This window comes from Pseudophryne corroboree, chromosome 9 (genome assembly GCF_028390025.1).
Source record: "Pseudophryne corroboree isolate aPseCor3 chromosome 9, aPseCor3.hap2, whole genome shotgun sequence".
Taxonomy (NCBI): Eukaryota; Metazoa; Chordata; class Amphibia; order Anura; family Myobatrachidae; genus Pseudophryne; species Pseudophryne corroboree.
The window spans coordinates 453,953,963-453,965,666 of NC_086452.1; the positions used below are offsets into that span (position 1 = coordinate 453,953,963).

Below are 11,704 nucleotides of genomic sequence, written 5' to 3' on the forward strand. Positions count from 1 at the left end.
TGGACTTGCGAGGTGCATACAATCTCATCCGGATCCGTGAGGGTGACGAGTGGAAGACCGCCTTTAACACCCGTGACGGACATTATGAGTACCTCGTCATGCCCTTCGGATTGAGCAATGCTGCAGCTGTCTTCCAGCATTTTGTCAATGAGATCTTCAGAGACATTCTATACCGTCATGTCGTGGTCTATCTAGACGATATCCTCATTTTTGCCAACGATTTAGAGGAACATCGTTTTTGGGTTAAAGAGGTTCTGTCCCGTCTCCGTGTCAATCATCTCTATTGCAAATTAGAAAAATGCGTCTTTGAAGTCAAGTCCATTCCGTTTCTAGGGTACATTGTGTCCGGTTCCGGACTAGAGATGGATCCTGAGAAACTACAAGCAATCCAAAATTGGCCGGTACCCTTAACCCTCAAAGGGGTCCAGAGGTTCTTAGGGTTCGCCAACTATTACCGAAAGTTTATACGAGACTTTTCCACCATTGTGGCGCCTATTACTGCTTTCACTAAGAAGGGTGCTAACCCGTCCAAATGGTCTGAAGAAGCCATGCAAGCATTTCATCTTTTAAAACAAAGGTTCATCTCTGCGCCTGTTCTGAAACAGCCTGACATCGACTCTCCTTTCATCTTAGAGGTGGATGCCTCCTCCGTTGGAGTAGGAGCGGTGTTATCTCAGAGGGCTAAAGATGGCCATTTACACCCTTGCAGTTTCTTCTCCCGGAAGTACTCCCCAGCTGAGCGCAACTATGCCATTGGCGACCAGGAGTTGCTAGCCATCAAGCTCGCTCTAGAAGAGTGGAGGTATCTGTTGGAGGGAGCTTCTCATTCAATCACCATACTTACAGACCACAAGAACCTTTTATACCTGAAGGGCGCACAATGTCTCAACCCTCGTCAGGCCAGATGGGCACTTTTCTTTTCCAGGTTCGACTTTAAACTCCAGTTCTGTCCGGGCTCTCAGAATCGCAAGGCCGATGCCCTTTCCCGCTCATGGGAGCAAGAAAATGAGTCAGAGTCTTCAGACAAGCATCCTATTATAAATCCGTTGGCATTCTCCACGGTAGGGATGGACTCTACGCCCCCATCAGGGAAAAGTTTTGTGAAGCCGATGCTAAGGAAGAAGCTCATGCATTGGGCCCATGCTTCCCGTTTTGCCGGACATACAGGTATCCAAAAAACCCTGGAGTTTATCTCTAGGTCCTATTGGTGGCCAACTCTGAAAAAGGACGTCTTGGAGTTTATTGCATCTTGCCCAAAGTGTGCCCAACATAAAGTATCCCGCCAGTCGCCTGCGGGGCAACTGGTTCCACTATCCGTTCCCCGTCGACCATGGACCCTCTTGTCGATGGATTTCATTACAGACTTACCCATGTGCAACAAGTTCAATACCATCTGGGTGGTAGTTGACCGGTTCACCAAGATGGCACACTTCATTCCTCTCACCGGTCTTCCGTCAGCTTCCAAGTTGGCTCAAGTATTCATACAAGAGATCTTCCTGAAGAAATTATCTCAGATCGAGGAGTTCAATTCACAGCCAAATTCTGGCGAAGTTTATGTCAAGTCCTCCAAGTCAAGCTAAAGTTTTCCACGGCTTACCATCCTCAGACCAATGGTCAAACCGAGAGGGTGAATCAGGACTTGGAGGCCTTCCTCCGCATCTATGTGTCCTCCTCTCAAGATGACTGGGTTCAATTACTTCCCTGGGCCGAGTTCTGTCATAACAACCAGTATCATTCTTCATCTGCTTCAACACCATTCTTCACTAACTTTGGATTCCACCCTAAAGTCCTTGAGTTCCAACCGCTTCCAGCAACTTCTGTTCCCGCAGTGGATATCACCTTGCATCAGTTTGCCAATATCTGGAAGAGCGTACGATCAGCTCTGCTCAAGGCATCGTTCAGGTACAAGAAGTTTGCGGATAAGAAGCGTCGAGCAGTTCCTGCTCTCAAGGTGGGTGATCGGGTATGGTTATCCACGAAGAATTTGAGGTTAAGAGTTCCCAGTATGAAGTTTGCACCTCGCTATATCGGTCCTTTCAAGATTGAACAAGTCATCAATCCTGTTGCTTACAGACTCCAGTTGCCTCCCTTCTTAAAAATACCCAGGACATTCCATGTTTCCCTGTTGAAACCGCTGATCTTGAATCGGTTTCATTCCTCACTTCCTCCAACTCCGAAAGTCCAAACTCAACGAGGCGTTGAGTATGAAGTGGCCAAGATCCTGGACTCACGTCACCGTTACGGTCAACTACAATATCTTATTGACTGGAAGGGTTATGGTCCTGAGGAACGTTCATGGACCAATGCTTCTGATGTCCATGCTCCTGCCTTGGTCCGGAGATTCCATTCCAAGTTTCCTCAAAAGCCAAAGAAGTGTCCTGGGGCCACTCCTAAAGGGGGGGTGCTGTCACGATCCGGGTATCTGGACGCCATTTCTTACCCATCAGATGCCTCCTAAGGCTGGCTCAGCGCTCCAGGACCGGATCCCATCTGTTATCCTGATGTGTACATTCCTGTATCCTCTCCTGTCACTCTGGGACGCTGTCACAGTAAACGCCATATTACACCTGGCATGGCGTCTCCCGCGGCCTCCGCCGCCGTCCCTGAACTTCTGCATGCAGAGTGTCTGAGTGGCGATTACGTCAGCCGCGGCCTCCGCTGTGTCCGCGTGGTTGGATGTGCATCTGTCAGCCTGGCGCCTCCTGTCTCCGGTGGCCGGCGCCGCCATTACTGTTTTCATTACCACATGGATTACAAACCAAACTTCCCTCCAAGTGTCTGCATGGGCGCAGCCATCTTGGATTCTATCAGCTGATCATTTCCACCAATCTGTTCTCAGTATTGATAATCTGCATAATTGCCTAGCCAATCCCTTCCTTGCTGCAGGTATAAATACACTGTGCCTGAGCAAGGAAGGCGTCAGTGCTTTGGTTGTCAAACCTAGTTCCTGTTTGTCTCTCTCCTGTGATTGTCTTCCAGGTTCCAGCTCCTGTCTCAAGACTTCCACCATAGAGACCCGCACCAGCATTCCACCTGCGGTGTAGCCTGACTCTCCAATCCATTGTGGATTCATCTGTTTCCAGCTACAACATTACCTGCTTCCAGCTCAGCTTCCAGCAGAGTACAGCTTCCCTTAAAGGGCCGGTGTCCTTTCTACACTTTACCACTCTCCACCGGTATTATTATTTCTCCGCTCTCAAGTTCTACATTTCAGTTCATATTTCATCGCTCCCAAGTTCATTTATTATCTAACTGGTTCCAGCCAGTATCCACTCCGTGCTAACAACAGTCTGGTTCCAGCCAGTATCCACAGCAGCTGTTTTATCTTCAGCAACCCAGCTTTTCCTGGAACACCAGCTGGCACAATCCTGGGTTATCTCCATTGCTACAGTCGGGCCTGGTAAGGACTTTCCATCTAGAAGATCATAAGAACTATCTCACACTACCAGTGCCCTGTGGCTCCTGCCATCCTGTAGTACCCAGGAACTGTATTTATTCTTTGCTGACTTTTACGTTTTCTTTTACTGCTGCTGTGTTGTGGAGTTGTCATAATAAACATCATTGACTTTTATCCAAGTTGTCGTGGTCACGCCTTCGGGCAGTTATTATTCATGTTACTTACATGTCCAGGGGTCTGATACAACCTCCCAGGTTCCGGTACATCTCAGCCCCTACAACTGAGGCTGCCTCCCGTCAGCTCAGGCCCTCAGTTGTGACAAAGCGCCTCTAATGTGCGGTGTAACGTGTATATGGGATACTACTGTGTGGTTTAACATGTATAAGGGTACTACTGTGTGGTGTAACGTGTATAAAGGGTACTACTGTGTGGTGTAACATGTATAAAGAGTACTACTGTGCAGTGTAAAGTCTGTAAGGGGTACTACTGTGCGGTGTAACATGTATAAAGGGTACTACTGTGTGGTGTAACATGTATAAAGGGTACTACTGTGTGGTGTAACTTGTATAAGGGGTACTACTGTGCGGTGTAACATGTATAAGTGGCTGTACTGTGCATTGAAATGTGTATAAGGAGTTCTATTGTGCGGTGTAACGTGTATTTGCGGCTGTACTTTGCATTGAAATATGTATAAGGGGTACTACTGTGCGGTGTAACGTGTATATGTGGCTGTAGTTTGCATTGAAATGTGTATAAGGGATACTACTGTGCGGTGTAACGTGTATATGTGGCTGTACTTTGCATTGAAATGTGTATAAGGGATACTACTGTGCAGTGTAACGTGTATATGCGGCTGTACTTTGCATAGAAATGTGTATAAGTGGCACTACTGTGCAGTGTAACGTGTATAAGGGGAACTATTGTGCGGTGTAACATGTATAAGGGGTACTACTGTTCGGTGTAACGTGTATATGCAGCTGTACTTTGCATTGAAATGTGTATAAGGGGTACTAATGTGTGGTGTAACTTGTATAAGGGGTACTACTGTGCGGTGTAACGTGTATAAGTGGCTGTACTGTGCATTAAAATGTGTATAAGGTGTACTATTGTGCGGTGTAACGTGTATATGCGGCTGTACTGTGCATTGAAATGTGTATAAGGGGTACTAGTGTGCGGTGTAACGTGTATAAGGGGTACTACTGTGCGGTGTAACGTGTATATGCGGCTGTACTGTGCATTGAAATGTGTATAAGGGTACTACTGTGCAATGTAACGCATAAAGGCCCTCATTCCGAGTTGGTCGCTAAGTTTTTCGTTCGCACAACATATTCGCAAAGTTGCGTTAGTGTAGTAAATTTGCGAACATCCGCCCCCAACGTATTTTTGCACATTCGTACGCAGTATTACACAAAGTGGGCGTACGCCAAATGACATCGCAGCAATGCGAAACCATCGCAGCATTGCGAAACTATCGCATTAACACATACTTCATCGTAAAATTACTAAGTTTTAGTATATTTACCCATCCATGTTAAAAGTGCACACTTTTGTGGACAAACGCACCACAATGCTTTTTTTTCCCCTATTCAGTGGAATTACACCTTTATGTTAAAAGTCCACAAGCCCTCCTCAATTACGAACCCAATTAGTGTAATTAATGTCAATGGTCCTGACCAATTAAGTCTCCAAAGTAAACCAGAAGAACACTTTGTAGCTCTAATTGGCCAGAAACATTGTTGTTTAAATTTGTAAAATATAGATATTGTAATTTTTATTGTTATAATGCAAATGTTTGAAGTATTGTGTATATGTGTAGTGTGTGAATAAATGTCTTTTCATGTATTTAAAAACCATAACCTCCTAACAAGTTTTGTGTGTGTAGAATTTTGTGTTTTATATTTTTATTTTTAAGCTTAAGTAAGATGTGTGAACTGTTTAAGGTCACCAATTTCTGCAAGGCAATGTGCTGTTCCTTTATAGCATAAATAAGCACAACACCCACTTAACTTCAACAATTTTTTTATTTTTTTTATTTGTTTTTTTGTTTTTTTAAGAAACTTTTAACAAAATTAAAATAAAAATATCACAGATTTTTTTCTATTGCCTCGATATCTGCTAACACTTCCCTTAAATGGGCTTTCAGCCGCCCTAAAAGTTCAGGCAAAGTGCTGGGATCTCCAACTGCAGAATCTGAAAAGAAGAGTCAAAGAAAACATTAATAACTTATGGGCCCTACTCACTGGCCGAGGTGCCCGACGGCCGATACGGCCGACGAGCGACCCGGCGGCGGGGGGGGCAGTGACGGGGGGAGTGAAGCTTCTTCACTCCCCCCGTCACCCGGCTCCATAGACGTGCAGGCAAATATGGACGAGATCGTCCATATTGGCCTGCATGCACAGCCGACAGGAGACCAGCGATGAACGAGCGCGGGGACGCGCATCGTTCATCGCTTAAGTCTCCACACTGAAAGATATGAACGAGATCTCGTTCATTTATGAACGAGATCGTTCATATCTTTCAAAATATCGGCCAGTGTGTAGGGCCCATTACTCACATTACCTATTATACAAGCAGGGCACAAAGCACACTTTAATGCAGGCCTGGCCAAACTGATGCCCTCCAGCTGTTGTGAAACTACATAGACCAGCATGCCTTGACACAGTTTTGGGGACAGAGAATGCAAAACGGTGTCAGGGCATGCTGGAATGTGTAGTTTCTCAGCAGCTGTATGTCCGCAGTTTGGAGAGGCCTGCTTTAATTCCTAAGTGACGACATCATGGCTGTTTTCAAGATAAATCAGTAGCAGAACAACACACAAGCCTGCTCAGCAATCTTTTTTTGTTTATTACAAGAAAGTGGACCACACCATGGGGTACATTTATTACTACTGGAGTTCTATTTAAGAAGGGACGTTGCCCATAGCAACCAATAAAAATAAAAATATTATCTTGTAAAAGTGGACTTACAAATTTAAACTATAATCTTATTGGTTGCTATGGGCAACGTCCCATGTTAAAGAGAACTCCACTTAAGTAGAAATGTTACCATCAAAACTGAGCACAGATAAACCATGTTGTCCTGGCAACCCTGTTGAACTAATGAGTGTCGACCTAGAGTGGACACACAAAACATTGCACACATAACACTACATATAATGACACTCTTTAAAAATTCAATGCAACATGTACACCATGAATAATAACTCTTTTTTTTTCCCTTGGTAGCGTATTCCCAACAGTACAACAGGGCATGTTTTGAGATTGTAAGTCTAAGTAGGTAATCATTATTGTAAAAATGTAAAAACACTTACTTTCCTCCACAACATTGTCACTTAGCACATCTGGGGCTTCTTCTGCCCATTCGCTGGGTGGTGATGCCAGCTGGATGGGGGAAGGCGGCTGGATGGGGGAAGGAGGAGGGATTGGGGAAGGAGGAGGGATGGGGGAAGGAGGCTGGATGGGGGAAGGAGGAGGGATTGGGGATGTTATTTCAGAGGGTGGGTCTGATTGAGAGGGCGAGGGGGGCGGAGAGAATGTTAGGCCAATAGAGGGTGAGGGGGGCTGAGAAGGTGATTTGGAAGTTGAAGGAGAAGGGGTATGGAAAGGAGGAGAAGGGGTCACAGAAAGAGAAGGAGAGGTGGGGTGAGAAGGGGAGTGGAAAGTGGAGTGGGCCTGGGAAGCTGAGGGGGACTGGGAAGCAGAGGGGGACTGGGAAGCAGAGGGGGACTGGGAAGCTGAGGGGGACTGGGAAGCTGAGGGGGATTGGGAAGGGGAGGGGGAGTGAGAAGGGGAGGGGGACTGGGAAGTGGAGGGGGAGTGAGAAGGGGAAGGGGGCTGAGATGGTGCCTTATGTGTTGCTTGCCGTTGTGGTCGTCCTATAATGATATTTGTGTTAAAATTTAATTTACATGTTAAATTACATACTAAACAATTGTAAATTTCACTGTTCTGTTCCATGTAAAAGACACAGTGGTTTTTTTTAAACAAAAAAAAAAAAATCCTCTTCATGTTGCCCACAGCAAACTAAATGAGTCCAAACAATTATTTGGACGCTCATTCCTTAATCTATTCCATTGAGTCATATTGATTGGTCTAGGCAACATCACCAGATCACTATTCAAGCCACCTTATTATATAGACAGCACTGATCAAGTTTTTTGGTACAGTTTCCTGCCTGTTTTTTTTTTTCAGGAAAACATGCACTTGTTTGGTGACATTTTGCTACAGTCAGTACTGTTTGCCCTAACCACACACACTGTCCTATTGTAAAAAAATGTTCACTCAGTGTTGCAATTAGCCTACCACTTAGTGTAAATTTGCACAATTTATGCTATTAATCTTATGTAATGTAACTTACTGCGTGCATGCATTGCGCGGATTTGCTGCCGGATCTCCGCCAACAGCTCTGGAGTCCTCCTGCGGAGATCACTCCATCTCCTCTCCAACTGTATTATTGTCCGCCTGCTGCGGACGCGAGAACGCAGCAGGCGGCGGACCTCCGCGTAGGCCTCGCGCTTAACCCGATTTGGGATGAAGCGCCCAACGCGGCCTACGCGGCGGTCCATCACCGCAACCAGGACGCGGAGCTCCCGCCTGGTGAAAGGTGCCGCACGCATCATGGCAATGGCGTTTTCCTTATTTGGGCATATATTTATAGTGTCTGCTAGCATGTGATTGGTCCAAAATCTATGCTGTAATTTCTAATAACTTTATTGATCTTTGCAATGCTGGGAAGAGCAGAGTGTTAATTAGCACGAGCGGAAATACGCATTCGCAGAAGGAATTTTTAAAAAATTAAAACATAAAACAAAACAAACAGACACAGACACACACACAGTTTTGGGTAAATTCAGATACATATCTGTGTACTCACCACAGTTTGTGTGATCATTCAGCTGGACAGTCACAAAGTGGACAACATTAAGTTTCATTTGTTTGTGTGTTTGTTGAAATAAACAGGATTTTAGGATAGAAAACAAATAAGGACACTATTTAGCAACATCACAGTATTGTTTTTGCAAATAACACATTGTAAGCTTAACGTGTTAACGGATTTAGTGGCAAATAAATATTACATATTCCAAAGCCAAAAAATAATTACCCAATGGCCTTACAATAGCAAACAAAATGACAAAATTAATCAAAATACAAAAGCATACTGTGGTTTTATTTTGATTAAAAAAGAGAAACTTAAAACACTATACCTGAAATATTCCGCAACAATGCTTGCCCTGACTTGGCTCCCCCTCCGTGTAACACTCCCCCCACCGAAGTGTCGGACAACCCCTGGCTCCTCATCAGGCAATTCCTCTGTCTGAGGAAGCTCTACGCTACTCCTTACCGCGATGTTGTGTAGTATAGCGCACAGGACCACTAGTTTACTTGCCATCTCCGGCGAATACATGATGTCGCCACCAGTGCGGTGGAGCACACGAAACCGCCCTTTAAGGACCCCAATTGTGCGCTCCACCAGCTGCCTAGTGGCAGTAAGCGCGGAGTTAAATGCCGTCTGTGGTCCTGGCCTGGGATTACGGTAAGGAGTCATGAGCCAGGGGGTGCAAGGATATCCACGGTCTCCTGTTTGATGATAAACCAAAATTAGAAATAGTCTATTTTTTAAAAAATTCAAATATTTTACACAAAATTGTGCAACAACTCACCCAATAACCACATGTCTGCTCGTTGACTTGATCTTAATCTGTGCCATATCCCTGATTGTCTAATGACATACGCATCATGGGAACTTCCAGTAAACTTTGCATTCAGGGAAAGGATCTGGAGGGATGGCCCACAAACAACCATTACATTCAGAGAATGAAACAGTTTCCTGTTTCTATAAATTTCTTCATTATGTTTTGGTGGCTGAATAGCTACATGTGTGCCATCCACAACCCCAATAACATGTGGGAAGCGACTACCACCTTCCTCAAATTGCCGCTTCACCACATCTAGGGCACCAACATCCAAAGGCATAGCAATAAATTGCTTCACACGCTTTAGGAAAGCCTGGCAGACACGCCGCAGGACCTTACTGAACTGGCCCTGCGACATGCCAACCAGGTCTCCTACCACATGCTGATAAGAGCCTGTAGCCAAAAAATGTAACACAGCAAGGAATTGTGTCAATGGTGGTATTGCTGTAGGATACCGAATTTCAGACTCCAGATCACTCTCTATTATGGAGAGAGTGTCTAGGATTAGATGTGGTGGCAGCCTGTATCTACGTACAACCACATCATCTGGCATCCCAAAAAGTAGGACACGGGGTCGGAAAACTGGTGGCCTAGCACGCCTCCGTTGCCTTGGTTGATGAGGAGCCGGTTGTGGTTGTGGGGCTGGCGGTTGGGGTGGGAGTGCTGGCGTGGGTTGGGGAGGTAGGGCTTCGGCAGCAATAAATATTGACATCACACACTTTAAAAAATAAAACAAAAAAAGGTTGAATAAGACAAAAACAAAGTCCAAAAAATATACAACCAAAATTTTTTAAAAAAAAGGGGGTGTCAACTTACTGCAGGAGCGTAAGACATTTTTTCTGAGTTCAATTCAGGAACAAAAGGAATATTATCACAAAAAAGATAAACAAAATTATTTTTTTGATGAAAGCTACATATGTTAAATTGTAAATGTTAAAAATAGTATTAAAAAAAAATTCACAGCATTAAACACATCACAAACACCTACTAAAAAATAATGACTAATTGGTTTAAAAAATTACAATAAAACAAACAAAAAGTTAGCCCTTTAGTAGCTAGTCCAGCCAAGAACAACACTACTTTGCTGATCAATCCTGGTAAAAAACATAGCATTTATTAACAAGATGGAAAACAAACATTATCAAAACACTTTGAACAAACACAAACAGGCACCAACACAGGCCAAGGGAACTTACCTGATCCAAAATAAAGAAAGGACCAATTTGTGTTATATAGCACACAAATTTGAAATAATAGACTAGGGTTACGTCACCCAAAACAATTCTCCTACAAGAGACCAAAAATGACAGTCAAAAACAACATACAGACCATTAACACAAACAGGCACCAACACAGGCCAAGGGAACTTACCTGATCCAAAATAAAGAAAGGACCAATTTGTGTTATATAGCACACAAATTTGAAATAATAGACTAGGGTTACGTCACCCAAAACAATTCTCCTACAAGAGACCAAAAATGACAGTCAAAAACAACATACAGACCATTAACACAAACAGGCACCAACACAGGCCAAGGGAACTTACCTGATCCAAAATAAAGAAAGGACCAATTTGTGTTATATAGCACACAAATTTGAAATAATAGACTAGGGTTACGTCACCCAAAACAATTCTCCTACAAGAGACCAAAAATGACAGTAAAAGCAATGAAGCACAGGTTTATTTGCACAAATGGACTAGCAAAATATATATGTGTAAAAAAGACTAACAAACAATCAACATAAAATGAAAACTTTAAAAAAAAAAAAAAAACAACAAGACGAATTCCAGAATACTCACAAACGTAAATTCGCAGACAAAATGCTACACTGTCTATATTCTAAACGCAAACGAAAGGACAAATGTATGCTTGACAATTACTCACTTGGAAAAATCCTATAGCACCTTCATGCACAAGCCAACAAACTCAACAGTGAAAGAAACTCCAAACTACCTACACTCACAGCGTGCAAAGTAGGCCCTTAAATAAGCAGTGCAATCAGTAACCAGATTAACATTGTACACCTGTGTGAATTAACGCGACGCACGTAGGTATAAATAAGCACACACCTCGGCGTACACACGTCATCGCAAACATGGCTTCTCGTGAGCAAATCGCAGCAGAGATGGACCGCATTGCAGAGCAGCAGATGGCATTGCGGAAAAGACGCCTAGATTGCCAAAGGCGCATGTTGGAATACGCCTCTGCGGATGTTGAAGAGGCAGGACCTAGTACTCTGCAAATGTCTGCTTCTGAACCCCAACAATTGACTGGGGATACCCTGCCACACACACATAGTGACCAAACTGAGGGAGAATTGGCTTTAGCCACACAAACACAACAGACAGAAGCTGCTAGTGAGGAGGAAGATGGTGATGACCAACAAGAAGAAACCTCACAGGCTACCTCCAGACGGAAGAAAAGACAGCCTGCATTCACTAAGAGGGAGTTGCGTGTTTTGGTCACGCAGGCCATGTCCAAAATACATAGAGGCCCAAAAAACATGGGGGCTGCTTCAAAAGATCGCATCTGGAGAGACATCACAAAATCTGTGAATGAAGTTGGCTCTGTCGTCAGAACATCACAGGAAGTGAGACGACGGTAAGTGCATCT

At 44.2% G+C, this 11,704-nt stretch overlaps 1 long non-coding RNA gene across 2 annotated transcripts; it reads right to left on the minus strand.

Annotated features, from left to right (window-relative positions):
• Positions 1-5,486: 5,486 nt before the first annotated feature.
• Positions 5,487-8,795, minus strand: LOC134957131 (uncharacterized). 2 transcript variants are annotated; one of them, XR_010186487.1, is made up of 4 exons: positions 8,601-8,795; positions 8,270-8,291; positions 6,708-7,271; positions 5,487-5,587 (listed from the first exon to the last, which is right to left on the minus strand). It is a non-coding gene; the product is annotated as an uncharacterized LOC134957131 (long non-coding RNA). The 2 variants fall into 2 exon arrangements; XR_010186486.1 differs by having other exon boundaries at positions 8,270-8,795.
• Between the last annotated feature and the right edge of the window lie 2,909 nt (positions 8,796-11,704).